Raw genomic sequence first — 17,929 nt, 5'->3', positions numbered from 1 at the left:
TATTTTATACATGTTGTATACAAACATGCATTGACTAGTATCATTCAGTTAAATCCCAATATATCAAATCAATTACTGCTGATCAATTTTATTTACACATACCTAGTGCAGTCAAATCTGTTCTTGTGCACAGATGAGTGTATGGTATGTGGATAATAACCATATTAAAAATGTTTTAAAATCCATTCATGGGATGTGGGCATCACTGGTAAGGCCAGCATTTATTGTCCACCCCTAACTGCCCTTGAAGGTGATGGTGAACCGCTGCAGTCAGTGTGGTGAAGGTGCTCCCACAGTGCTGTTGGGGAGGGAGTTCCAAGATTTTGACGATGAAGGAACGGTGATATATTTTCAGGTCAGGATGGTGTGTAATTTGGAAGGGAACTTGGAAGTGATGGTGTTCCCATGCGCCTGCTGCCCTTGTCCTTCTATATGGTAGTGGTTGCAGATTTGGGAGGTGCTGCCGAAGAAGCCTTGGCGAGTTGCTGGTACACACCGCAGCCAAGGTGCGCCGGTGGTGGAGAGAGTGAATGTTTAAGATGGTGGATGGGGTGCCAATCAAGCGGGCTGCTTTGTCCTGGATGGTGTTCTCGAGTGTTGTTAGAGCTGCACTCATCCAGGCAAGTGGAGAGTATTCCATCACACTCCTGACTTGTGCCTTGTAGTTGATGGAAAGGCTTTGGGGAGTCGGGAGGTGAGACACTCGCTGCAGAATATCCAGCCTCTGACCTGCTCTTGTTGCCACCGTATTTATGTGGCTGGTCCAGTTGAGTTTCTAATCAACATTAAGCTGCTTTGAAAAGTTTTGGCAACAGAAGAAAATATGACTAAATATCAGGAATTATTTCACTTGCTCATTTTGTGAACTGTTGCACTACCTAACCAAAACTAATTATCAAGCTACAGGGACAGTAGATCAGACTTTGAAAAAATCTGGGCAGCGGAAAGAAAGACTTGCATTTATATAGTGCCTTTCACAACCTCGGGACATCCCAAAGTGTTTTATGGTCAATGAAGTACTAGGTAGAAAGCTAGGGAATGCTTTTATCTATCGTGAAGTGCTTTTCTTTTTTACAGAAATAAAGTGAGTTGGCTTTTAGCAGCTGTAGAATGGTGTGGTTTGTGATAGTGAGGTGGTATCTCTGAAGATGTTTGTCGGATACACTCCATGGTTTATGTGAAAGCCAAGGCCAAAATGTGATTTTTTTTTAAAGTCCTGTAGTGTTATGAGTGAAGTCTACCATTATTGAGCAAGACAATTAGCATATAAATTCTATTCATGTGGCTAATTTATGCATTGCATTACAATACATGTTCCACTTCAGTTAGATTTTTTTTTAATATTTAGCTTTTCATTTGGATTTGGTCCCTTGTGTATTCTGATGAAGTCGGTGATTTTTCTTCAACCTGATTTTGAGTTGGACTCTGCCCATCTACATAAGTATGAGGCACATTTCTTTAAATAAACCGAGGCAGGTTATCATGGAAGTTGGACTGTGCACTGTTCTCATTGGTGTAATAATGATAAGTTGGCTGTGAGCTCTACCCACCTGCTGAAATGAGCAGAGTGAAGGAGCAAGGTAAGTTAACTCACTTGAAAACGTGCTCCAACTTGGATGAAGTTCCTTTTTTGTACTCGCCAAATTTTATCGAGATGTAAAAGCATGTATTGGGGCTTTGAAGTTTCGTAGGAGGGGGAAGCGAGATCAGTGGAGAAATGCCAATGTATTGTTTGTTTAGCCACCCTGTTCATTCAAGAACAATTTACTGTCATGTAAATATTTTGAGCTACAGATCAGTCATCCACACGTGCAAACATTGGTCTTGTAAACAAAAGCCTGATGACGTCAACATTCGAAGTCTACAAGACTGAACATGGCATGTCCACTTGGTCTCTTGAGAATTTTGGTTTCCCAGCCACCAACCCGGCCCCCCCTCCCTCTTTCCCCCCCCCCCCACCACCCGCGCCAATCTGATTTGCAATTATCCTCCCAGTTTTAGAAAGTCGGCCAGTTAACAAGTACGTGTATTGGCTCAACCTTACTCTGTTCAACCCTTGATCAGATACAGACGTGGAAATTCTATGCCTAGTAAATCCATCGGCTTCTCGGCCTTTTGGCTAAGATCAAGTGTAGTATCTGTTCTTATCAGTTTAATATCCCCTATGGGGACATGATATTGAATTGATTTTTGGACAGGGAGCTGGATCAGGGGCATGCCCCGTCCACTCCATGCACCGACCTGGTATTGCAATATTTCCAGGAACGGTGCAACTTCGCCTTTTGGCCTAAGATCAAACACATTGGCGCAAAGTGATCTTTGGCGTTAGAGTTGATCTGGAACGAAATTGGATAAAAAAATAAAACATTTCTGGGGGTTTTTTGCTCTCCTACTACCATCAGCTGTGTGCTTGTTATGTTTGCGGAGGCAAGCAGGTTCGCAATCCTTTGTGAAATAACGGTGAAGTATTGAAAGAATTGCCTGGCTGTGAGGTTCATGTTTGCTATGCACTCCTTTGGGCTGGACTTTGGGAGTTTTTGGGCGAAAACGGTGGCGATACGTGAAAATGACCATTTTCGCTGCGCTGCCAAACTTTTGGCCTTTGGGGTCTGCGCCAGGGGTGCGTCGCAAAGGAGGCATTCCGTGGCATAAAACGCGAGTTTCAGCATCTTTAGTGCGGGGTCGTTTGCACTGCGAGAGGGGCCTGGGGAGGGGGGAGCTTTGTTTTTCCAAAAACATTACCAAAAACCTTAACTAACCGCTGCAAAAAAAAAATTTAAAAATAAAAACTTTAACTTGCATTTTTTTTCAGGTTTTCATACTTACCGCTGCTGGAAGGCTGTACCGACAGGTTTTACCCTGTCGCTGTTCTAGGCACGGCGTACGGGTCGGGAGAGTGCTGAAACTCGGACAGTAACGCAATCTGTGTCGTTACACATCCGGCTCGCCTCTCCTCGGCATTGCGTCCCATCGCCGCCGCAAACCAGGAACCGAGGATCTCAACCGGATTTTCACCACGGACAGTCAAAAACGCAGCGAAAACCCGGTCGCAAACCACCCGACAATCCAGGCCTAGGTTTTTTTTTTTACAAAGCATATCTTCTAACTTGTGACTTTTAGGGGAATATAATGTTCATTTTTATAATTGAATACAGCCCAATGTGTGCATCATGAAAAAGATGGACTGGGCTTGGAAATCTGTAGACCGGCGATCCTGGCACATAAGTTGGGAGTATGGTTGCTGGGAATCTCTGCCGCTGGCCTGATAGATTTCCTGGAATTAAAGGTTGGTCCCCTATTTCACATTACAACGGTGGACATCGTCACATCTCGGGCAGCCACCCACCCACCAAGGCTGCAAATATAACAACTTGCATTTATATAGCACCTTTTTAAAGTAGTAAAACATCCTAAGGAGCTTCACAGGAGCATTGTCAAACCGAGCCACAGGGTCAGGTGACCGAAAGCTTGGTCAAAGAGGCAGGTTTTGAGGAGCATCATAATGGAGGGGAGAGTAGTTTAGGGAGTGAATTCCAGAGCTTGGGGCCTCGGCAGCTAAAGGCACGGCCGTCAATGGTGGAGCGATTTTTTTAAATTTATTTTTTTATTTTTTTTAAATCACATTGTGGTCTATGCCTGGTCATTTGTGGTTTTGGTTCAGGGAAGGATTTATCTGATAAATCTTCAGCAGCAAATTCTAGTTTTTTGTGTGCTCGGACTATACTGTGGTGAATGCCAAATTAGAGAAAGCGATGTGTATTGGGGGGGGGGGGGAAGAAAGAACGTTAACCTGATTCTAGCCAGTGAAGGTGTATATACTGACTGATCAGGCTTTGCGGAGGTATGTTTGTATCCCCACTTTCATGAGAAACCTTCTCTTAGAATGCTGAGCTGGGCATGACTTATTTTCCTTACCTTTCCTCCCCCAACCCCCACCCCTGCTGCAGAGGTGCAGGACAGAATGTGCCACCACTTGGGTTGTGTCACTCTGTCAATTAACATGGTCAACAAAGTGGGTCAGTTGGTGCATCTGGTTACTAACTTGCGGTGGTCTGTGGCAATTGATCGGGATGTAGGGGGTAAAGTCTGTCCGACCATTGCTTGCATTGAAAATGTCAGCCTTGGCAGAGATCCTGCTTGAAGTATTAAACCGTGAACAGTGCTACGGATGATTGCATAAAGCATGTTGGTGTGTATTTGGAGAATTTTGTACCGTGTCTAATTGGAAAGCATTCAAGCGCATTTTTTTTTTGATTTTTGTCCTTCCAAACTTGATTTGTGTCCAGAGAGAACATTTTTGAGCTGGATAACACAAGGCTGCAGGAGTAGCAGTTCAGGTCTTTCACTGGTCACCAGTAGAGGTGAGAGCCAGTAGAGGTGAGAGCCACTTGAGGTGGTGCATTCAGAGCACCACCCAACAAGTATATTGAAACATCGGGATGTTGCCCATAAACATAAAAGGTTACTTCACAAGATAAAAGTTCATGGGGTTGGGGGTAATATATTAGCATGGTTAGAGGATTGGCTAACTAACAGAAAACAGAGAGTCGGGATAAATGGGTCATTCTCTGGTTGGCAACTAGTGGGGTGCCGCAGGGATCAGTGCTGGGACCCCAACTGTTTACAATCTATATTAACGACCTTGGAAGAAAGGACTGAGTGTAACGTAGCCAGGTTTGCTGACGATACAAAAAGATGGGCGGAAAAGCAATGTGTGAGGAGGACACAGACAATCTGCAAAAGGACATAGACAGGCTAACTGGGCAAAAATTTGGCAGATGGTGTATAATGTTGGAAAGTGTGAAGTCATGCACTTTGGCAGAAAAAAATCAGAGCAAGTTATTATTTAAATGGAGAAAGAATGCAAAGTGCTGCAATACAGCGGGACCTGGGGATAGTATGCAGATACAGCAAGTGATCAGGAAGGCCAATGGAACCTTGGCGTTTATTGCAAAGGGGATGGAATATAAAAGCAGGGAAGTTTTGCTACAGTTAAATAGGGTGTTGGTGAGGCCACATCTGGAATACTGCGTGCAGTTTTCGTTTCCACATTTACGAAAGGATATACTTGCTTTGGAGGCAGTTCAGAGAAGGTTCACTAGGTTGATTCTGGAGCTGAGGGGGTTGACTTATGAGGAAAGGTTGAGTAGGTTGGGCCTCTACTCATTGGAATTCAGAAGAATGAGAGGTGATCTTATCGAAATGTATAAGATTATGAGGGGGCTTGACAAAGTGGATGCAGAGAAGATGTTTCCACTGATGGGGGAGACTAGAACTAGAGGGCATGATCTTAGAATAAGGGGCTGCCCATTTCAAACAGAGATGAGGAAGAATTTCTTAGAGTTGTAAATCTGTGGAATTTGCTGCCTGAGAGAAGTGGAAGCTGGGACATTGAATAAACTTAAGACAGAAATCGACCGTTTCTTAACCGATAAGGGATTATGGGGAGCGGGCAGGGAAGTGAACCCGAGTCCATGATCAGATCAGCCATGATCTTATTGAATGGTGGAGCAGATTTAAGGGGCTGTATGGCCTACTCCTGTTCTTAGTTCTTATGTTATGTGTCTATGGGCAACGTCTGGTCCTCTGGTGTCCAGCCAATGCAACAACAACTTGCATTTATATAGCACCTTTAATGTCATGAAATTTCCCACGGCGCATCACAAGAGTATTAAGATGAGAGAATTTGACATTGAGCCACATAAGGAGAAATTTAGGGCAGGTGACCAAAAGCTTAGTCAGATGTAGGTTTTAAGGAGGGTGGAGAGGTGGGCAGTGGGAGGTATAATTGGACACCAGTCACCCACCACTCTGCCTGAAATTGATTCGTTGTCCTGTTGGAGGCAGGCTGTGCAGCCTTCAAGCTCTGCCTGATTACCAACATCGAGACCTAACCCATCGAGCTCGGCCTAACCCAGCGAGCTCGGCCAAGGTGCAGTGCCTCAGCTCGGCCTAACCCAGCGAGCTCGGCCAAGGTGCAGTGCCTCAGCTCGGCCTAACCCAGCGAGCTCGGCCTAACCCAGCGAGCTCGGCCAAGGTGCAGTGCCTCAGCTCGGCCTAACCCAGCGAGCTCGGCCTAACCCAGCGAGCTCGGCCAAGGTGCAGTGCCTCAGCTCGGCCTAACCCAGCGAGCTCGGCCAAGATGCAGTGCCTCAGCTCGGCCTAACCCAGCGAGCTCGGCCTAACCCAGCGAGCTCGGCCAAGGTGCAGTGCCTCAGCTCGGCCTAACCCAGCGAGCTCGGCCTAACCCAGCGAGCTCGGCCAAGATGCAGTGCCTCAGCTCGGCCTAACCCAGCGAGCTCGGCCTAACCCAGCGAGCTCGGCCAAGATGCAGTGCCTCAGCTCGGCCTAACCCAGCGAGCTCGGCCAAGATGCAGTGCCTCAGCTCGGCCTAACCCAGCGAGCTCGGCCTAACCCAGCGAGCTCGGCCAAGGTGCAGTGCCTCAGCTCGGCCTAACCCAGCGAGCTCGGCCAAGGTGCAGTGCCTCAGCTCGGCCTAACCCAGCGAGCTCGGCCTAACCCAGCGAGCTCGGCCAAGGCGCTGTGCCTCAGCTCGGCCTAACCCAGCGAGCTCGGCCAAGATGCAGTGCCTCAGCTCGGCCTAACCCAGCGAGCTCGGCCTAACCCAGCGAGCTCGGCCTAACCCAGCGAGCTCGGCCAAGGTGCAGTGCCTCAGCTCGGCCTTTGGACCCATGACTTTTTTTTAAAAAGCCTTGACGACTGAAGATCTGAATAGGCAGATTTGCCCATTACTGTGGTTTTGTATTACATTGGATGAGTTGGTTTGGAAACCTTTTTGTTTCTTAACCAGTGCTATCGAAGTTGGGATTCATTTATGCATCGTCCTGAGTAAAAACCAGACATTTAATTGAAAAAAACTTTATCCCATAAAGTGTGAAGGACCGAAATGTCATTCTCTGGTTTATTTTCTGCTAAACCAGTTAGTGACATTGACCAAGCATTGAGAGCAGGTTATCTACCACCTCCAACCCCAAGCTAAGAATACCTGAAAGTGAGAAAGCAACCAAATGGATTTATCAAGTCACTGCCGTGTAGCAGTTAAAGACTTGAATTTATATAGCGCCTTTCACGACCACCGGATGTCTCCAAGCGCTTTACATCCAATGAAGTACTCTTGAAGTGTAGTCACTGTTGTAATGTGGGAAACGCGGCAACCAATTTGCACACAGCAAGCTCCCACACACAGCAAATTTTTAATTTTTTAATTTTATTTTTTTTTATTCGTTGCCAATCTTTCCAATTCTTTGTCAAATCATCTTGTCAGATTACAAATGCCAGAGGTCACCTTGCACACATCAAGGATCACTCTGCGCCAATGCTCTTAGCCAAAAGGCCGAGAGCCACTGCACCGTTCCTGGAAATACTGCAATACCAGGTTCGTGCCATGGAGGTGGATGGGTCAGGCCCCCCACACACCTCCGTGGAGGTGGATGGGTCAAACCACACACAGCAAATGTGATAATGAGCAGATAATCTGTTTTTATGTGATTGAGGGATAAATATTGGCCAGGACTCTTTGGATAACTCCCCTGCTCTTCTTTTGAAATAGTACTGTTGTGTATGGAGAAAGAGTCAGACTGAACACTGAGCTCAAAGTAAAGTGTGACTGTCGTCTTTTATTGCAGGTCTCCAGAGTGCCTCTCCAACCTGTGAAGCCTCCTTAAATACCTGTGCTCCCAAGGGATTATGAGATCCCTTTGGACTCCAGGGGATGAGCCCTCTGGTGGCTGTACAGAGTAAATACAAGTATACATATATAACAAGTACCATGGGATCTCTTGTGTCGACCTGAGAGGGCAGACAGGAAGCATACAGATTCCAAAGATTACAAATCTGTCGGGTTAGCTGAATGACAGCAATTCGCATTTGGATCGCACCTTGACGGGAAGCATCCCAAGGCACTCGATGAGAACATGGACAGCGAAGAGTTAGGAGTGAGAGGTTGTGAGAAATTCGAGAATATGGTGGGGATGGCTGGCAATTATATTTGTATGGTGGGATTGGGGATGCACTGGTTAAAACCACCCAAGGATCTGTGGGTTGCGCTAACAGAGGGGCATTATATTGGGTATCTTTTTACAGACCATCAAATTATTCAAACAGAACTAACTAAGTCTGAAGAGAGTTGTGTAGAAAAAAAAAAGGGCCTGTGAGGCCTCTTGTCCTTTGAGTGTGAGGGCCAGATGGGATGCCAGGCTGGTGGAGCTGTAGTAATGTGAGGCCATGGAGAATTTACAGATGAGGGCATGGATTTTAAAATGGATCACATTGGACAGGAAGCCAATGTGGGTCAGTGAGGCCTCGAGTAATGGGGTGAGTAAGACCTGAGGAGCGGGTGTGGGCAGCAGAGCTTTGGAGAAGTTGGCCTCAGCACCCCTTGGCTAAAGGGGCAGAATCAGCCCAAGTCCCTGCTGAAGACCTCTCCGTGCCCCCTGTGTGCACGCATGGGCCCGGTTGACTTTCACCAAGTCTTGCGCCCAATGGAGGCAGTCGAGAGCTGCTGTCACTTGTGCAGTTGTGTCCTGGGACTGTAGAGGGACGCGATCGGGGCCCAGGGCAGGCGTGAGTTCGGGGCCCAGGGGCAGCATGGGCCAGCCCACACTGCAATGTGTGCGTGCACTAGGTCCGTGCAGCAGAGCTGGTCTCCAGTCATCTTGGTTAACCCTTGCCACTGGACCAAGACCTAGCTCTGTCAAGCCTGTTTGGTGGCTGGTGTACAACGGCCACCACACGTTTATAAAAAAAAATCCACGTGCAGGCATCTTCCACCCTTGATGTAATTCGGGTCCTTCATTGAAACACCTGTGAACTCGTCCTTTTTTGGCGTGGAAGCAAGTCATCCTTGTTTCGAGGGACTGCCTATGAGGTGTCCTGGGGAAAATTGGGGTGAGAATATTGTTTACAATAGCCTTGCTTTGCAAAATGAAGTGCATCTGTCATCACAAGGTGTTATCCACTATCAATTATTTTTCAGATCTTCTGGCTCCACCCTGGAGGGTAGCAAAGGAGTCACAATTTTTTGCCCCCACTGACTGTTGTCTGCCTGCTGCCTTTAATGTAGACTTGTATTGAAATGCCTGGTATGAGTGTACAAACCAAATATTTATAGACTAAAGCAAACTAATTTCTTTACTTCCAGATGAATAGTAATAATGAAGCACAAATTGATCAATCTAAAAGTACCATGCACATGATTAGATTTTCAAAAGGCATTCGATAAGGTGCCACACAAAAGGTTACTGCAGAAGATAAGGGTACGCGGAGTCAGAGGAAATGTATTAGCATGGATCGAGAATTGGCTGGCGAACAGAAAGCAGAGAGTCGGGATAAATGGGTCCTTTTTCGGGTTGGAAATCGGTGGTTAGTGCTGGGACCACAACTGTTTACAATATACATAGATGACCTGGAAGAGGGGACAGAGTGTAGTGTAACAAAATTTGCAGATGACACAAAGATTAGTGGGAAAGCGGGTTGTGTAGAGGACACAGAAAGGCTGCAGAGATTTAGATAGGTTAAGCGAATGGGCTAAGGTCTGGCAGATGGAATACAATGATGGAAGGTGTGAGGTCATCCACCTTGGGGGGGGGGGGGGGAAACAGTAAAAGGGAATATTATTTGAATGGGGAGAAATTACAACATGCTGCGGTGCATGAATCCCAAAAAGTTAGTTTGCAGGTACAGCAGGTAATCAGGAAGGCGAATGGAATGTTGGCCTTCATTGCGAGAGGGATGGAGTACAAAAGCAGGGAGGTCCTTCTGCAACTCTATAGGGTATTGGTGAGGCCGCACCTGGAGTACTGCGTGCAGTTTTGGTCACCTTACTTAAGGGAGGGGGTACAGAGACGATTCATGAGGCTGATTCCAGAGATGAGGGGGTTACCTTATGATGATAGATTGAGTAGACTGGGTCTTTACTCGTTGGAGTTCAGAAGGATGAGGGGAGGCATCTTATAGAAACATTTAAAATAATGAAAGGGATAGACAAGATAGAGGCAGAGAGGTTGTTTCCACTGGTTGGGGAGACTAGAACTAGGGGGCTTATGTTTTTATGTTCTTATGGGCACAACCTCAAAATACGGGGGAGCCAATTTAAAACCGAGTTGAGAAGGAATTTCTTCTCCCAGAGGGTTGTGAATCTGTGGAATTCTCTGCCCAAGCAAGCAGTTGAGGCTAGCTCATTGAATGTATTCAAGTCACAAATAGATAGATTTTTAACCAATAAGGGAATTGAGGGTTACGGGGAGCGGGCGGGTAAGTGGAGCTGAGTCCACGGCCAGATCAGCCATGATCTTGTTGAATGGCGGAACAGGCTCGAGGGGCTAGATGGCCTACTCCTGTTCCTAATTCTTATGTTCTTATAATTAGCTAATTACTTTTGTGCAAGAGCAGTTTCAATTAAATAAATGAACAATTATTTTTTCTGCACTATTGCTGCCAGTGTTGTCCTCCCTTAAACCTTGTATCTGAGTACATCTCCGAAGCATTCGTGTGGAGGTACTGGCACTGGTCAAATGCCAGCTTTTTAGAGTGCTCCTATTTGTTTAAAATGGCGAGAAAATATGGGGTGAATAGGAAAACAGCGGTTCGGGGGAAATGTCTTAAAATGGCAAGTTATGTTTATTGGACTTGACATGTTTTTAGTCTGCAATAAGCAATTGCAAATAGTTGGTTCCCCAGTTTGTATCAGGAAAGTCGAAGAGAGTGGCTTAATAGAGGATGAAGTTCAAGGTGGCATGAATTGGGAGGTGGAGATAGGAGTAGAGGATCATGGGTGGGGAGGGCGGGGGGGAGGGGGTGAGAGGAACAAGCAGGAGTCCCATTTTATATATTTTTTTTACAAACCCGGGTAGGGTGGGTGGTGAGCAAAAAACCATGAACAGTGTTCTAGCAGAAAACAGAGAACCTGGGGCGATTGCCAGGAAATGGATGTGAAGATTGGGTGAAGGGCCCAGCAGAGCTGGAGGCCAGTGAAGCCTGGGAAGTGGTTCGAGACCAGGGTGGTAAGAGGAGAGGTCCGAGGTAGTAAATTATTTAAAACTTAGGAGTATAAAACTAACTTGTATAGAGCATAGTGCACCAAAAAATACAATTAGTAAAACTTGCCTACAATGTGTCAACAAATTGTATTTATATATGTAAAACATGCCAAGGCACTTCACAGGAGCGTTATCATGCACAATTTGATGCCGGACGGACCACAGTGGGAGATATTGGGGCAGATGACCAAAAGCTTGGTTAGAGGTAGGTTTGAAGGAGGGGGGAGCGAGAGAAGGGGTTGAGGGAGAGAATTGCAGAGCTTGCGGACAAAACAGCTGAAGGCACGGCCGCCAATGGTTGAACGATTTAAAAAAAAAACGGTTGAGCAAGAGGCCAGAATTGGAGGAGCGCAGATAACAGGATAGTAGAGCTGGTGGAGGTTACAGACCTAGCGGAAAAGGCCAGAGTCACAGATTTGAGGAGCAGCAACATTACCTGGTGTTCGAAAACCGAAAAGTAAACCAACCTACCTTGCCGTCCGTTGGACGTAATAGGCCCAAGTTTCGGGCCGCGCCTAGAACAGCAGGTCCTCTGGAGCTGGGCGCGGTGCAGCACAAGCTGTGGGGGGCGGAGCCAGGTGCCTGCGCTGAAAACAGTGCCGGGACCTCTGTACATGCGCGCTACAGTGGGTGCGCATGTGCAGTAGCTCCAGGCGCCCAAAACTGTGTGGGAGAGGCCCGAAGCACACAGCCCCCTAGCCCTGGCCGAATGGCCTCACTGGGGCTGCATGGATTAGGCTGCCTCCCACGCCCAGCTCCTGCTTCCTCCGGACTGGAACCCAACCCGACTTGACTCGAGTAGTTCGAGCAGTCAGTCGAGGAGGCGGGAGCTCGGAGCAGCGCGAGTCCGGGGTCGGCGAGAGGCGTACCGGTGCAGCTACAGGGAGAAGGCAAAGAAAGAAACAAAGGTGACGTCACAGCCTAGGGGTAAGTGATTGGCTGGTGATTGGTGAGTAGTTTTTCTTTTTCTTTTTTATATTAGTCAGTAACTTTTAACATTGTTGTTGCCAATTTAAGTGCATCTAAGGGTTAAGTCATGGCAGGAGAGCTCGGTCGGGTGTTATGCTCCTCCTGTACCATGTGGGAACTCGGGGACACTTCCGGTGTCCCTGACGACTACGTGTGCAGGAAGTGTATCCACCTCCAGCTCCTGACTGTCCGCGTTGCGGAGTTGGAGCTGAGGGTGGATTCGCTCTGGAGCATCCACGATGCTGAGAATGACGTGAGTATCACGTGTAGTGAGTTGGTCTTACCGCAGGGAAAGGGTCCACAGCCAGCTAGGGAATGGAAGACCAGCAGGAAGAGTAGTGCAAGGAAGGTAGTGCAGGGGTCCCCTGTGGTCATCCCCCTGCAAAACAGATACACTGTTTTGAGTACTGTTGAGGGGGATGACTCATCAGGGGAGGGCAGCAGCAGCCAAGTTCATGGCACCGTGGCTGGCTCTGCTGCACAGGAGGGCAGGAAAAAGAGTGGGACAGCAATAGTGATAGGGGATTCAATGGTGAGGGGAATAGATAGTCGTTTCTGCGGCCGCGACCGAGACTCCAGGATGGTATGTTGCCTCCCTGGTGCAAGGGTCAAGGATGTCTCGGAGCGGGTGCAGGACATTCTGAAATGGGAGGGAGAACAGCCAGTTGTCGTGGTGCACATTGGTACCAACGACATAGGTAAAAAAAGGGATGAGGTCCTACGAAACGAATTTAAGGAGCGAGGAGCTAAATTAAAAAGTAGGACCTCAAAAGTAGTAATCTCGGGATTGCTATCAGTGCCACGTGATAGTCTGAGTAGGAATCGCAGGATAGCGCAGATGAATACGTGGCTTGAGCAGTGGTGCAGCAGGGAGGGATTCAATTTCCTGGGGCATTGGGACCGGTTCTGGGGGAGGTGGGACCAGTACAAACCGGACGGTCTGCACCTGGGCAGGACCGGAACCAATGTCCTAGGGGGAGTGTTTGCTAGTGCTGTTGGGGAGGATTTAAACTAATATGGCAGGGGGATGGGAACCAATGCAGGGAGACAGAGGGAAACAAAAAGGAGGCAAAAGCAAAAGACAGAAAGGAGATGAGGAAAAGTGGAGGGCGGAGAAACCCAAGGCAAAGAACAAAAAGGGCCACTGTGCAGCAAAATTCTAAAAGGACAAAGGGTGTTAAAAAAACAAGCCTGAAGGCTTTGTGTCTTAATGCAAGGAGTATCTGCAATAAGGTGGATGAATTAATTGTGCAAATAGATGTTAATAAATATGTTGTGATTGGGATTACGGAGACGTGGCTCCAGGATGATCAGGGCTGGGAACTCAACATTCAGGGGTATTCAACATTCAGGAAGGATAGAATAAAAGGAAAAGGAGGTGGGGTAGCATTGTTGGTTAAAGAGGAGATTAATGCAATAGTTAGGAAAGACATTAGCTTGGATGATGTGGAATCTATATGGGTAGAGCTGCAGAACACCAAAGGGCAAAAAACGTTAGTAGGAGTTGTGTACAGACCTCCAAACAGTAATAGGGATGTTGGGGAGGGAATCAAACAGGAAATTAGGGGTGCATGCAATAAAGGTGTAGCAGTTATAATGGGTGACTTTAATATGCACATAGATTGGGCTAGCCAAACTGGAAGCAATACGGTGGAGGAGGATTTCCTGGAGTGCATAAGGGATGGTTTTCTAGACCAATATGTTGAGGAACCAACTAGGGGGGAGGCCATCTTAGACTGGGTGTTGTGTGATGAGAGAGGATTAATTAGCAATCTCATTGTGCGAGGCCCCTTGGGGAAGAGTGACCATAATATGGTGGAATTCTGCATTAGGATGGAGAATGAAACAGTAAATTCAGAGACCATGGTCCAGAACTTAAAGAAGGGTAACTTTGAAGGTATGAGGCGTGAATTGGCTAGGATAGATTGGCGAATGATACTTAAGGGGTTGACTGTGGATGGGCAATGGCAGACATTTAGAGACCGCATGGATGAATTACAACAATTGTACATTCCTGTCTGGCGTAAAAATAAAAAAGGGAAGGTGGCTCAACCTTGGCTATCTAGGGAAATCAGGGATAGTATTAAAGCCAAGGAAGTGGCATACAAATTGGCCAGAAATAGCAGCGAACCTGGGGACTGGGAGAAATTTAGAACTCAGCAGAGGAGGACAAAGGGTTTGATTAGGGCAGGGAAAATGGAGTACGAGAAGAAGCTTGCAGGGAACATTAAGGTGGATTGCAAAAGTTTCTATAGGTATGTAAAGAGAAAAAGGTTAGTAAAGACAAACGTAGGTCCCCTGCAGTCAGAATCAGGGGAAGTCATAACGGGGAACAAAGAAATGGCAGACCAATTGAACAAGTACTTTGGTTCGGTATTCACTAAGGAGGATACAAACAACCTTCCGGATATAAAAGGGGTCAGAGGGTCTAGTAAGGAGGGGGAACTGGGGGAAATCTTTATTAGTCAGGAAATTGTGTTGGGGAAATTGATGGGATTGAAGGCCGATAAATCCCCAGGGCCTGATGGACTGCATCCCAGAGTACTTAAGGAGGTGGCCTTGGAAATAGCGGATGCATTGACAGTCATTTTCCAACATTCCATTGACTCTGGATCAGTTCCTATCGAGTGGAGGGTAGCCAATGTAACCCCACTTTTTAAAAAAGGAGGGAGAGAGAAAGCAGGGAATTATAGACCGGTCAGCCTGACCTCAGTAGTGGGTAAAATGATGGAATCAATTATTAAGGATGTCATAGCAGTGCATCTGGAAAATGGTGACATGATAGGTCCAAGTCAGCATGGATTTGTGAAAGGGAAATCATGCTTGACAAATCTTCTGGAATTTTTTGAGGATGTTTCCAGTAAAGTGGACAAAGGAGAACCAGTTGATGTGGTATATTTGGACTTTCAGAAGGCCTTCGACAAGGTCCCACACAAGAGATTAATGTGCAAAGTTAAAGCACATGGGATTGGGGGTAGTGTGCTGACGTGGATTGAGAACTGGTTGTCAGACAGGAAGCAAAGAGTAGGAGTAAACGGGTACTTTTCAGAATGGCAGGCAGTGACTAGTGGGGTACCGCAAGGTTCTGTGCTGGGGCCCCAGCTGTTTACATTGTACATTAATGATTTAGACGAGGGGATTAAATGCAGTATCTCCAAATTTGCGGATGACACTAAGTTGGGTGGCAGTGTGAGCTGCGAGGAGGATGCTATGAGGCTGCAGAGTGACTTGGATAGGTTAGGTGAGTGGGCAAATGCATGGCAGATGAAGTATAATGTGGATAAATGTGAGGTTATCCACTTTGGTGGTAAAAACAGAGAGACAGACTATTATCTGAATGGTGACAGATTAGGAAAAGGGAAGGTGCAACGAGACCTGGGTGTCATGGTACATCAGTCATTGAAGGTTAGCATGCAGGTACAGCAGGCGGTTAAGAAAGCAAATGGCATGTTGGCCTTCATAGCGAGGGGATTTGAATACAGGGGCAGGGAGGTGTTGCTACAGTTGTACAGGGCCTTGGTGAGGCCACACCTGGAGTCTTGTGTACAGTTTTGGTCTCCTAACTTGAGGAAGGACATTCTTGCTATTGAGGGAGTGCAGCGAAGATTCACCAGACTGATTCCCGGGATGGCGGGACTGACCTATCAAGAAAGACTGGATCAACTGGGCTTGTATTCACTGGAGTTCAGAAGAATGAGAGGGGACCTCATAGAAACGTTTAAAATTCTGACGGGTTTAGACAGGTTAGATGCAGGAAGAATGTTCCCAATGTTGGGGAAGTCCAGAACCAGGGGTCACAGTCTGAGGATAAGGGGTAAGCCATTTAGGACCGAGATGAGGAGAAACTTCTTCACCCAGAGAGTGGTGAACCTGTGGAATTCTCTACCACAGAAAGTAGTTGAGGCCAATTCACTAAATATATTCAAAAGGGAGTTAGATGAAGTCCTTACTACTCGGGGGATCAAGGGGTATGGTGAGAAAGCAGGAATGGGGTACTGAAGTTTCATGTTCAGCCATGAACTCATTGAATGGCGGTGCAGGCTAGAAGGGCTGAATGGCCTACTCCTGCACCAATTTTCTATGTTTCTATGTTTCTCTGACTCCTGCCCCCGACCCGACCACCGCTTCCCCCGCTCCCAACCCCCGACCTCCGCTCCCGACCTGACCTCTTTCCTCCCCCCCGACCGACCTCCGCTCCCGACCTGACCTCTTTCTCCCCCTCCACCGACCTCTCCTGACCTCCTCCCCCCGCCCACCTCCAAAAAAACCAGGAGCAACTCAGGCCGAAACTTTGTCCCAATATCTACGCATGAAATGGGCAGGAAGTGTTTTTCTATACAAAAGTTTCAATTTTATGTTAAATTAAGGTATGAAAATGTGATCGTTGGGAGGGTTGTCCCCTGTTCAAGTATTACATTTTTTGGAGCAACTGGTTTAGAATGGAGTATCTTAGAAATTGCAATTCTCGGCATTTAGTTTGCTCCAGTTCTAGTCAGTTAGAACAGTTTCAGTTTGGAACAGATTTTTTTTTTTTAAAGGGGGCGAGTCCGGCCACTTGCGCCCGTTTTGAAAGTTTAGGCAGTGAAAACTTACTCCAAACTAACTTAGAATGGAGTAAGTGTAGATTTTTGTAACTCAGAAAAACCTTGTCTACACTTAGAAAATCAGGCGTAGGTTACAAATCGGGCGTAGGGTATGGGGTTTAAAGGGAAGTTTAACAAATATGATGTGATTGGGATTACGGAGACGTGGCTCCAGGATGATCAGGGCTGGGAACTCAACATCCAGGGGTACTCAACATTCAGGAAGGATAGAATAAAAGGAAAAGGAGGTGGGGTAGCATTGCTGGTTAAAGAGGAGATTAATGCAATGGTTAGGAAGGACATTAGCTTGGATGATGTGGAATCTATATGGGTAGAGCTGCAGAACACCAAAGGGCAAAAAACGTTAGTGGGAGTTGTGTACAGACCTCCAAACAGTAGTAGTGATGTTGGGGAGGGCATCAAACAGGAAATTAGGGGTGCATGCAATAAGGGTGCAGCAATTATAATGGGTGACTTTAATATGCACATAGATTGGGCTAACCAAACTGGAAGCAATACGGTGGAGGAGGATTTCCTGGAGTGCATAAGGGATGGTTTTCTAGACCAATATGTCGAGGAACCAACTAGGGGGGAGGCCATCTTAGACTGGGTGTTGTGTAATGAGAGAGGATTAATTAGGAATCTCGTTGGGGAAGAGTGACCATAATATGGTGGAATTCTGCATTAGGATGGAGAATGAAACAGTTAATTCAGAGACCATGGTCCAGAACTTAAAGAAGGCTAACTTTGAAGGTATGAGGCGTGAATTGGCTAGGATAGATTGGCGAATGCTACTTAAGGGGTTGACTGTGGATGGGCAATGGCAGGCATTTAGAGACCGCATGGATGAACTACAACAATTGTACATTCCTGTCTGGCGTAAAAATAACAAAGGGAAGGTGGCTCAACCGTGGCTATCAAGGGAAATCAGGGATAGTATTAAAGCCAAGGAAGTGGCATACAAATTGGCCAGAAATAGCAGCGAACCCGGAGACTGGGAGAAATTTAGAACTCAGCAGAGGAGGACAAAGGGTTTGATTAGGGCAGGGAAAATGGAGTACGAGAAGAAGCTTGCAGGGAACATTAAGATGGATTGCAAACGTTTCTATAGATATGTAAAGAGAAAAAGGTTAGTAAAGACAAACGTAGGTCCCCTGCAGTCAGAATCAGGGGAAGTCATAACGGGGAACAAAGAAATGGCGGACCAATTGAACAAGTACTTTGGTTCGGTATTCACTAAGGAGGACACTAACAACCTTCCGGATATAAAAGGGGTCAGAGGGTCGAGTAGGGAGGAGGAACTGAGGGAAATCTTTATTA

The 17,929-nt window shown here is 46.8% G+C and overlaps 1 protein-coding gene and 1 pseudogene across 2 annotated transcripts in view; both read left to right on the top strand.

The window, feature by feature from the left end:
• LOC139269019 (sodium- and chloride-dependent GABA transporter ine-like) overlaps positions 1 to 17,929 on the top strand; it is a 134,570-nt gene that overhangs the window by 36,976 nt on the left and 79,665 nt on the right. The gene's annotated exons all lie outside the window — the stretch shown is intronic.
• On the top strand, positions 2,100 to 2,278 carry LOC139269869 (U2 spliceosomal RNA; annotated as a pseudogene).

Source organism: Pristiophorus japonicus, chromosome 8, assembly GCF_044704955.1.
Source record: "Pristiophorus japonicus isolate sPriJap1 chromosome 8, sPriJap1.hap1, whole genome shotgun sequence".
Lineage (NCBI taxonomy): Eukaryota > Metazoa > Chordata > Chondrichthyes > Pristiophoridae > Pristiophorus > Pristiophorus japonicus.
Note: the sequence above shows the minus strand (reverse complement) of the source record. Positions and strands in the feature narration are given on the sequence as shown.